Source organism: Rhynchophorus ferrugineus, unplaced genomic scaffold, assembly GCF_030347505.1.
Source record: "Rhynchophorus ferrugineus isolate W39M unplaced genomic scaffold, kcgeb_rfMv2 rfM6, whole genome shotgun sequence".
Lineage (NCBI taxonomy): Eukaryota > Metazoa > Arthropoda > Insecta > Coleoptera > Curculionidae > Rhynchophorus > Rhynchophorus ferrugineus.
In genome coordinates, this window is record NW_027472585.1 from 33,145,373 (window position 1) to 33,155,060 (window position 9,688).

Here is a 9,688-nt window from a genome sequence, read left to right on the forward strand (position 1 = left end):
ACCGTCAATATTTATATGAAAAACTATTGTGATTGTAGATTAATGATCTCTAATATATTATTAAAAATGTATTAGATGAACAAAAATAATTCCGCCTTTTAAATGTGGCCGTCACTAATGCATTGCTTGCTTTTGTTAAATTTGGTAACATTTGCGTTTGACAGGTACGATTATTATAACCTTTCTCCTTAATTAATCACATTTCTATTATTAGAAACATAAACAAGGGATTATATTGATATTGAATGTGACCGAATGTGATATTGAATATGATTGAAAAACCGCCGTATCCTTTTATATTTGGAAGATTTTCAGATTCGGATTTTCCGCTGTATTATTTATAAGAATATTAATTTCTGCAAGAGATAATCATATCCCAAAATCAAGTATTCAAATTTGCCCATAATCAAAATCTTTGTTTAAATAAAATTCTGAACTGCCTATTAGGCAGAAGAGATAAAAATAAAATAATTAGAAAATTTATTGAGAAAACTGAAGAAAGAAATGTAAAAAAAACATTGGTAATTTATTATAGAGTTTAGGAACAAGAACCAACCCAGCAAGATTGGAAATTATATAAAATGGAGACAATGATTATAGAAGGATTACTCTGCTATGTACAACTATGGACATTTATGAGCAAATAGTAGACAAACGTCTAAACTTAGTATTTACAATATATCTTCAGAACTGAAGCAGAACTAAGACAATGCGAAAGTCCAAATTCAATAATATTCATAACTTTTAGGGATGAACTAATTAAGAAATTTCAGGCTGGAAAGACATGACTGATGAGTCTAGGCCTGCTATAGAGAACCCTAAATAGACGTTAGGAGAATATGGAATGATACTGAACTAAAAAAGAAGAAAATTATGGTAAAACGAGAACAAACAGATATAAATAACCAATTTGAAAAAGATGAGATAGAATAAGTATCTAACCAACAAAAAAGAGCATCTGCATAGGTTAAATTGGAAAAATCGTGCTTGACAAAAAGCAGAGTAGATTAGAGTTAAAGTCAAGCAACTGTACTGGTTAGCTCGAAGATACTTTCAACTTGATCTAAAATTAAAGATGTTGATTTATCAATCAATTATAAAGCCAAATTGGACCTATGGGGTGCAGTTGCACTAAAACAGCAAACCAATTAGTAATCCAACGTACCCAAAACAAAGTTCTACGAGTAATTACCAATGATCATTGCTACGTAACCAATGAAGAGGTGCACGATGATTTCGAAATCATATAGATATACGAAGAGACCCAAGAATTATCTCTTAACACATGGAATAAGGTTGCTAAATCACAGAAACGTGGAACCAATACAGCTACTGGACAACATGCATGAAATCAGAAGATTGAAGCGAACCAAACCACATGAACTTTTATAGTATATACGTGTATTCGTAACTTTAGCTGAAATAGTTTAGTTTAATATTTATTTCGGAAATATATACTGATATATTAATCCCGTACTACTAATAAATTAACTAAATCCAAGAAGCGGAAATGAAATATCTGGGAAGAGTATTTTAAGAGTGACAGTGAATAATAAGAATATACCTCAGCATGAAAAGTTTGAAATAATGCATAAGAGGGAAACAACTTGGTTGGTGGGGCCACGTAACGAAGACACAATAAACATAAATACTACCAAGAAGTGAAAAAGAAAGCTGGAGCTATAATATTTACCATAAGCAAAAAAGAATGAGCCCAATTTTAGCATGGAATAACAAACACCAAATATAGTAACCTATACCACCTAGTGGTTACTATCATACGACCTCTAATGCGAATGTTACCGTTGAGGAACTGATAAGTAATACATTAATACTCAAATCGTTTGGACACAACAAAAACTAAAAATCCGCCAAAATGCGTCAAGTATACTGGACTTCATTTATCAGCAACGCGCAGTGAGTCAAAAACTGTACCAACAAATTCTGCCATTATGATAAAAACCACTCTGCAAAATATCGAGGATGTGAGGTCATTAAGGAACTCCAAAAACTAAGAGATTTTAAAAATACAGAGATTTTATAAAGTAGTGGTAAAACCTACGAAAAATGAGACTAAAATCCGCTAAGATTCTAAACAATACAACCAAGTTGTGGAAATAAGGGATGCAGCCAATATAACCTAAAAATTTCGACGAAATTCTAAAACAAATGATGCAAATGCTACAGGACTTGATAATTAATTTTTTTTTATAACATCTTTATGAGATACGCTTAATACAATCTTATTTTACAATTAATTTATTACTACTTTTCCTGTGTACTTGGATTAATTCACAAGCAAGGCGAGTGTGAGAAAATACATCAATGTGTATTCTTCAATTATAAAATTATAATAACTTATAGATATATTTTACACTAAAGGTATACACTTTATATAAGTTCGTATGGTTTTGTTTGCTTCAATCTTCTGACATCCTGCGCGCTGTCCAGCATTTGTATTGCTTCCACGTTAGTATGATATATCCGACCAACCAGTATAGTGTTTTATTTTGGTTCTAATGTGTTTTGCTTTTTGTCTAACGTGATGTTAATTAATAATTGAGAGCAATATTTAAACGTTTAACTCACAATAATGGCCACATTTCGTATAATGGAGTGGAACGCTAACGGGCTGGTATGATATCAATACGAATTACAAGCAATTTTGTGTACAGAAAAGATAGATAAATGTCTTATATCAGAGACCCATTTTACTAAAGACTCATTTATATGTACCTTACTGTTTACCCTCCGAACACAGCTTCAAGAGGTTCTGTTGATATTGTTAAAAATAACATCAAGCACTTTGAAGAACACCAGTGGATATCTTCTGATCACTAGATATCCAAGCTACAACCGTAACGATTGAGTCAATCAAACAACAGTTCAAAGTAAGTTTAAACTATTGACCGCCTAAATATAACATCAATGCTGAAATATATATTGATCTTTTTAAGAAACTTAACAGCCATTTTATTAGTAGTGGCAATTTTAAAGTCAAGCCATTTTTTCAAAAAAAAGGGCGGGAATTATAAAAAGCTGCTATCAGTTATAGATGTGAGTCCATATCTCTTGGTCAGCCGACATATTGGCCAAGATGGCCTCAATTTAAACTTGGATAATTCTCCAATATATCTAACCATCAGTGATAAATTATCACGAAAGCTCAAAATCCAATTCTGTTTAATAGGAATACGCATAGGGATTAGAATACGCATAGGGAACAGAAACTGACAGGCTTAAATGTTCCAAAAGACATTAGAGGTTTGATTTTGATTTGAAAACGTAAACTTAGAAAAAGATAAAACTTTGCCTAACAGAGCCACATAGGAATTGTCAAAGAAAATTAAAGAAACTTAACAAGCATCAATCGCGGGAGTCTTTTCGAAACTTTCTGTGAATAATAATACCGAGCATTCACTCTGGAAAGCTACTACACATTTTAAACATCCCATAGCCCAAGTGTCTCCTACTGGAAAGCCTGATGGAAGGTGGGGCCGAAATAATTTTGGAAAAAAGAAAAAAACGATACAAGCAGCATGCTGATAATACGACAATATTAACAGGAATAGAGACTGTAGAGAGCTCAACACAGAAGCTACAATCTTCTCTAAATAAAGTTGTTATCTGGACTAAAAAATGGTGAATCAAAATGTAGCGTGTCTTTATTAACGGCTTCCATATGCCAACACAGCAAAATACCTCGGCATGACCAGTTCAGAGGGAAGGAGCATATAAAGAATACGCGCGATAGGAAAATGTATTGGTCGCTTGGCGAAAGTCCCAGCTGTCAATCTAGAACAAATTTATTTTATATCAGTAAATACTAAGGCCAGAGTGCAGCCATGGGATTCAGCTGTGAAGCTGCGCCAGTGACTGAAAAATACCAAATTGTAGTTGTATATTAGTACGTAAGTCAGATTAAAGTTAATTTTTGGTTGTATTAATAGTTTTAATAAATAAACTAAAATAAGAAATAATAAAAAAGAAAGTGCTGCTTCACCAAGACCGTGTCAAAAATCCATGAATTGCGCTTCAAATTGCTTCCTCATCCACCCAGTTCTCCAGATCTAGTCCCCACAGACTACTTCCTGTTCTCATATCTCAAAAGAAATTTTCGTCGAATGAAGAGGTGATCGACAAAACTGAGGCCCATTTTGAAACAAAGGACAAATCGTACCACAAAAATGGTATCGAAAAGTTGAAGGGTCCCTATAATCAGTTTTTCACCCTCGAAGGGAATTATGTTGAATAAAAAAAACTAGTTTTGCCAAAAAAAATGTGTTTTACTATGGTAGAGCGGGGGCTTTTCAATTGGCCTGTTATAACAATAAACCTTCATAGTTTCACGTGTAATATTCATATAATGGAAGAAAGCTAGGACTTTTACGATTTACCATTTTTTGATAACAGCAGTTATTTATCTCCCCCGTATCTCTAAATACGGAATTTACTTATTATAATATTATATCAGCAACATTGGCTTGGAAAAATAAATAGTTCGACTTTTATCCCATACCCGATCCGAATTGTTGGAAGTAATAATGTAAATCGTTGCTAATTCCTTACGCCATCTAACGAGCGTCTCAAGAAACGAGATCTAATCGAGAAAGGAGCCAAACGGGATGTGGCGAACTGGCTGCCGGTCGATTATTAATATGGAGATGCTCTATTTTACGATTGCAGAAAAAACACCACTACTATCCGATTGAAAAAAGGACCCGTTACGGACACCGTTGTCCGTTGGCATTTAAATATATAAAAGTTTATTAGAGGCTAATGACGGCGAAATTATTTCACCTCGTCAATATTCTGATAATATGTGTTTGCTGAGGCTTGGATATTACTTCCGCTAGTTAATGTGACGGATTAGTTAACCAAGACCACACGGAAAACTCATTTGAAAACATTCAGTTTGTCATTAATTTTTTTCAATCTAATTAATCTTTTATTATATATTTATCCTTGTTTTTACAACCATCAATTAGAAAGGATATAGTAAATATGTTGTTGCTATTAATTACTCAATTAAGGAAAATGTTCTGTTAATATTATAATTGAACTACGGCTATAATCAAGGCAATTTGTAAATTGACGTTTGGCATTGTTTGCAATTGTGATTGTCCGTCGATAAGCAATAATGTAACATACGACAAGAATCAGCCACCCTATTACCATTACCGTTTTACCGTTTACTAATTACCATTTTTTATAATGCCATTAAACATTTTGGTAACACTGAAACCAACGTCAACAGTTTAAGTTTTCTTAACTAAAACTCTGCTATTGGCGCCGTAGGAATTCGAATATTCTCCACCAAATCCTGGATAATGTTAATTTCCAATTTTTCAAGTCGCTCCTGACAATCTTTCGCAGCTGCCAGCTGTTTCTTCCCTTCAAATGGTCGATTTTGTCACTGAAGTCGTGACAAAGGAAATGACAGTGAGGAATTCAGCCACACTTCATTCGAAAGATATGTTCATTGCAAACTACGTGGATTTCTTCCTCATGTGCATGGATTGACGCATTTTAAATGAACAACTATATTTCTAATATGATCTTAGAGAAAAACTTGGTAGATTTGATTTATGCATCTCAATTGAAAATACTTTAAATTTACAGATGTTAGACGGTAAGTATCCAAGAATACAGACATACAGAAGGATTGACGACATAAGCATTCGAACGAATCGGATCTTAGTCTTGATGGTAATATTTCTTGTTCACAATCACCATTTTAAAGAAGTAAAAGGTCCTGTAGTTTGGTTGAATTGGTTTATTAATTCAGCAGCATGTGCCAGCTTCTTGTCTTGTGTTATCGATAACAAATACACTGTAGTTTACAGTAGTTAATCAAAAAATTAACAAAAATTTAAATATAGGTATAAAGAGAAATTGAAGGGAATCATGAATAATTGAACACAAATGTATCTGAATATCCAATGTTAAAATTATTCGGATGCTTCAGATAGTTCTTTGTAGTATTGTTCATAGTGCATAGCATATCCGAAATGAACATGTCTGCAACGTGATCATGGAAGATGGACTGTCATCTGACGAGTTATATCTCCTTAACATGGTAAGGTTAAAGTATACTGGATGCTTGCCTTATTTTATGTATAGTATCATATATATTCGCCAAGAGCAGAAATAAAATTCGCCATTTCATACTTCATAAAAAGGTTATTAAAACTCAGTAATTAAATTAAGATTAATTTGAAAATATTAGACACAACAAGCTGTTACACACTAAGTACAGATGGCATTCATTATCAATGGAACAATCAGTGATACTTAAAAATTACAAAATATGAAAAGGAGTATTTGCATCATCATCAATGATGATTTTTAATCAAGATAAGAGACTAAGGAGGAGAGTATGAACCCGATATTTCGTTCAAAAGTGAATATTTGATCAGAAATCGACAAAGAAAGTGTTAATGTCAGGATTTTGGGACGCAAAATGAATTGTTCTTGGATTATTACGAAATTTATAATAGATTAAACTCAGATTATTAACGTAAACTTCATCAATTGCATGGAAAAATTAGTAAAAAGAAAACGGTTTACACAAAAAATATTAATTTTACATTAAGTAATTAGTGTTTCAACCAATCCATATTTTTATAACCATCGAATATTCAGATTTGTAACCCAATATTGCATTTATTCTATAGTAGTGTTATTTCTAAATGTGAAGAAGTAACAATTACCATATTTGCTGATGAAACTGTAGTACCTGCTACAGATAACAATATTGAGATAATTGTAAATAGAGTATAAACAGTTTTCAATAAAATTATCCTCATCCTCAGTCCTGATGCAAGCGAAAAGAGAGAAATTGCGTGATAACAAAGTACTACAACTGCTTGACAACCGTGAAGTTACCTAGAGGTTGAAGAGACAAAAACCCTTTGATATAATATAGTTTTGTGTGAAAACCATGCTGTTTTATAAGTGTTTTAATCCACCATATACTAATTAAGTTTAGATTTGAAATCTTAGATATGGACTTTAAGAACATCATGAAGGAAAATATATTGAATAGTCGTATTCAAAAACTGGTCATAAGATGTGTACAAAGTGCTTCTAAATTTAAAAACATCTTTAGTGGCAAATGATTATCATTAAATTATAAGGTAATAGTTCAGAAAGTTACTACGGTGATGGTTATTACAAATATGGATGTTATTGCTTATTGACTCTTATGACGTTGCTGCGAAAATAAAATCAATAAGATCAATTATTTATCACAGTTGCTCTATTATTATTTAAAATCTTTGCTTTATACTTCTATCACTCCAATTAATGTACCAACCAAAACATTAATTTGGATGCATACCTTAAAATATGATATATTTTTATCAATTTTCATAGATATACCGTTGCATTTTCACCAAACCTAGGATGCAAAAATCATTTTGTTCTGTGTGAAACTCAACAATTATGATTTTCAACGGTATGACTGTCTTATCTGCTTTTAAATAGGGACTTCACATTAACATGCCAATTGAAAAGTCCACGGCCTACCATAGTATAACATATTTTTTGGCAAAATTAGTTTTTCTTATTCAACATAATTCCCTTCAAGGGTGATACACTGATTATAGTGACCCTCCAACTTTTCGATACCATTTTTGTAATACGATTTGTCCTTTGCTTCAAAATAGGCCTCAGTTTCGGCGATCACCTCTTCATTCGACGAAAATTTCTTAACAGCGAGCATTCTTTTGAGATCTGAGGACAAGAAATAGTCGCTGGGGCCGGATCTGGAGAATACGGTGGATGAAGAAGCAATTCGAAGCCTAATTCATGGATTTTTGCCATCGTTTTCACTGACTTGTGACACGGTGCATTGTCTTGGTGAAGCAGCACTTTATTTTTCTTCAAATGCGGCCGATTTTCGGCGATTTCGTCCTTCAAACGGTCCAATAACGCTATGTAATAGTTGCTGTTGATGGTCCTTCCTTTTTTTAAGGGTAAGGAAAATTATTCCACGCGCATCCCAAAATATAGGAGTCATAACCTTGCCAGTCCACTGTTGTGTATTTTCACGCTTTGGAGCGGGTTCATCGTGTGCAGTCCAATCGGCTGACTAACGATGAAAATGTGGAGTGAAAGCGAGTGAAATGATGGAGACATGTTTCATCCATTGTCACATATCGACGAAAAAAACTCGAGTTTATTACGCTTGATCATCTTCCAACACTGCTCCAAATCATCAACTCGTCGTTGTTTTTGGTCAAAAGTGAGCTCGCGCGGCACCCACTTTTCACAGAGCTTTTTCATACCCAAATATTGGTGAATGATATGATGTACGCGTTTAGTTGATATCTTTAGAGTGTCTGCTATTACATTCAATTTCAATTTTCGGTCATTCAAAATCATTTTGTGGATTTCTTTAATGTTTTCGTCGGTAACAACCTCTTTTGGGCGTTTACTGCGTTCACCGGTGAAATGAGCACCGTTCTTCGGTGCTCATTTCACCACGTCTAAATTTAGTATACCAATCCTTAATGGTTGATTTTCCTGCGACAGAGCCCGGAAACTCGGAATCAAGTCAAGTTTTCAACGCGCTAAATTACTTTTTATCCATTTTTTCACAATAACAAAAGTTTCTTCACTCAAAATACTATAATTCACAAACTAATGATCCGACAGCTGTAAATTTATACACGCATCTTTTGAGGGTTAGAGTTAATTAAAAACATATGGATTTAATTCTAGTAGAGCCATATATGTGTCAGGCCGGGGACTTTTCAATTGACCTGTTACTTATACTTTAGAATTCATAATTAATGGCATAACTTTGATGTTTTCGTGCTCAATCTCATTGTTTGCAAACTGTACACTAACATCATATGATACAGGCGAATATTTAATTACTCAATAAAAGCGTTTCTTTTCCTGAAAACCAGTAATATATTTAGTAAGAAAATATATATCAATATATATCAACAAACACAATGGTTTTGGTTTAAAACCTGAAAAAATTATTATTTAAAAAGTAGCACTGGTGTAGTGGTCATCTGTGTCTATGAAATTAAAGTTAAATCAATATAAAAAAATAAAAAATATATATATCGAACCTAACCGCAACTTGAAATTCACATCTTAAAGTTATATTCCAATTGATAATTAGTAAAATCCCAATAAAAGGTATCAGCAAAATAATGCGTTAGCGTTAGCTTCGACTTATCTGGTGCAGTTTGTTGAATCGATTTTGATATGGTAATCATATGAGAGGGCATTAGAAATTGTGAAGAGGTATAACCAGTTAATCAAAGCAATTACGCGATTAAAATTAGATTGGATGTACTAAATCCGAACCTGTCCGGTAATGGTGTTAAACAGGCGACGTTTCTGTTAGTTATTTTATGAAAGTTGCCATTGGTAATTCATTTTTCTGGTGAAAGAGGTTCTTGACAGTCTTAATAACGTCCACTGTTGGCTTAGCTATATTTTTAATTTAGGAAATTACTTTGTCACAATACAGGACACATCTTTTTGGTTTTTGTCATCATTCTGAGGATTTTGATTTCTAAAAAAAGTTTATACATTATATATTTATTATACTAATTGAGTTTGACGACTAAAAACCTTGAAAAGGCATTTGTTGGTCATTCGCCATACCGTTCCTTAAATTCATTACAATAAAAAACCCAGAAGTAGTAATCTTAATGCCAAA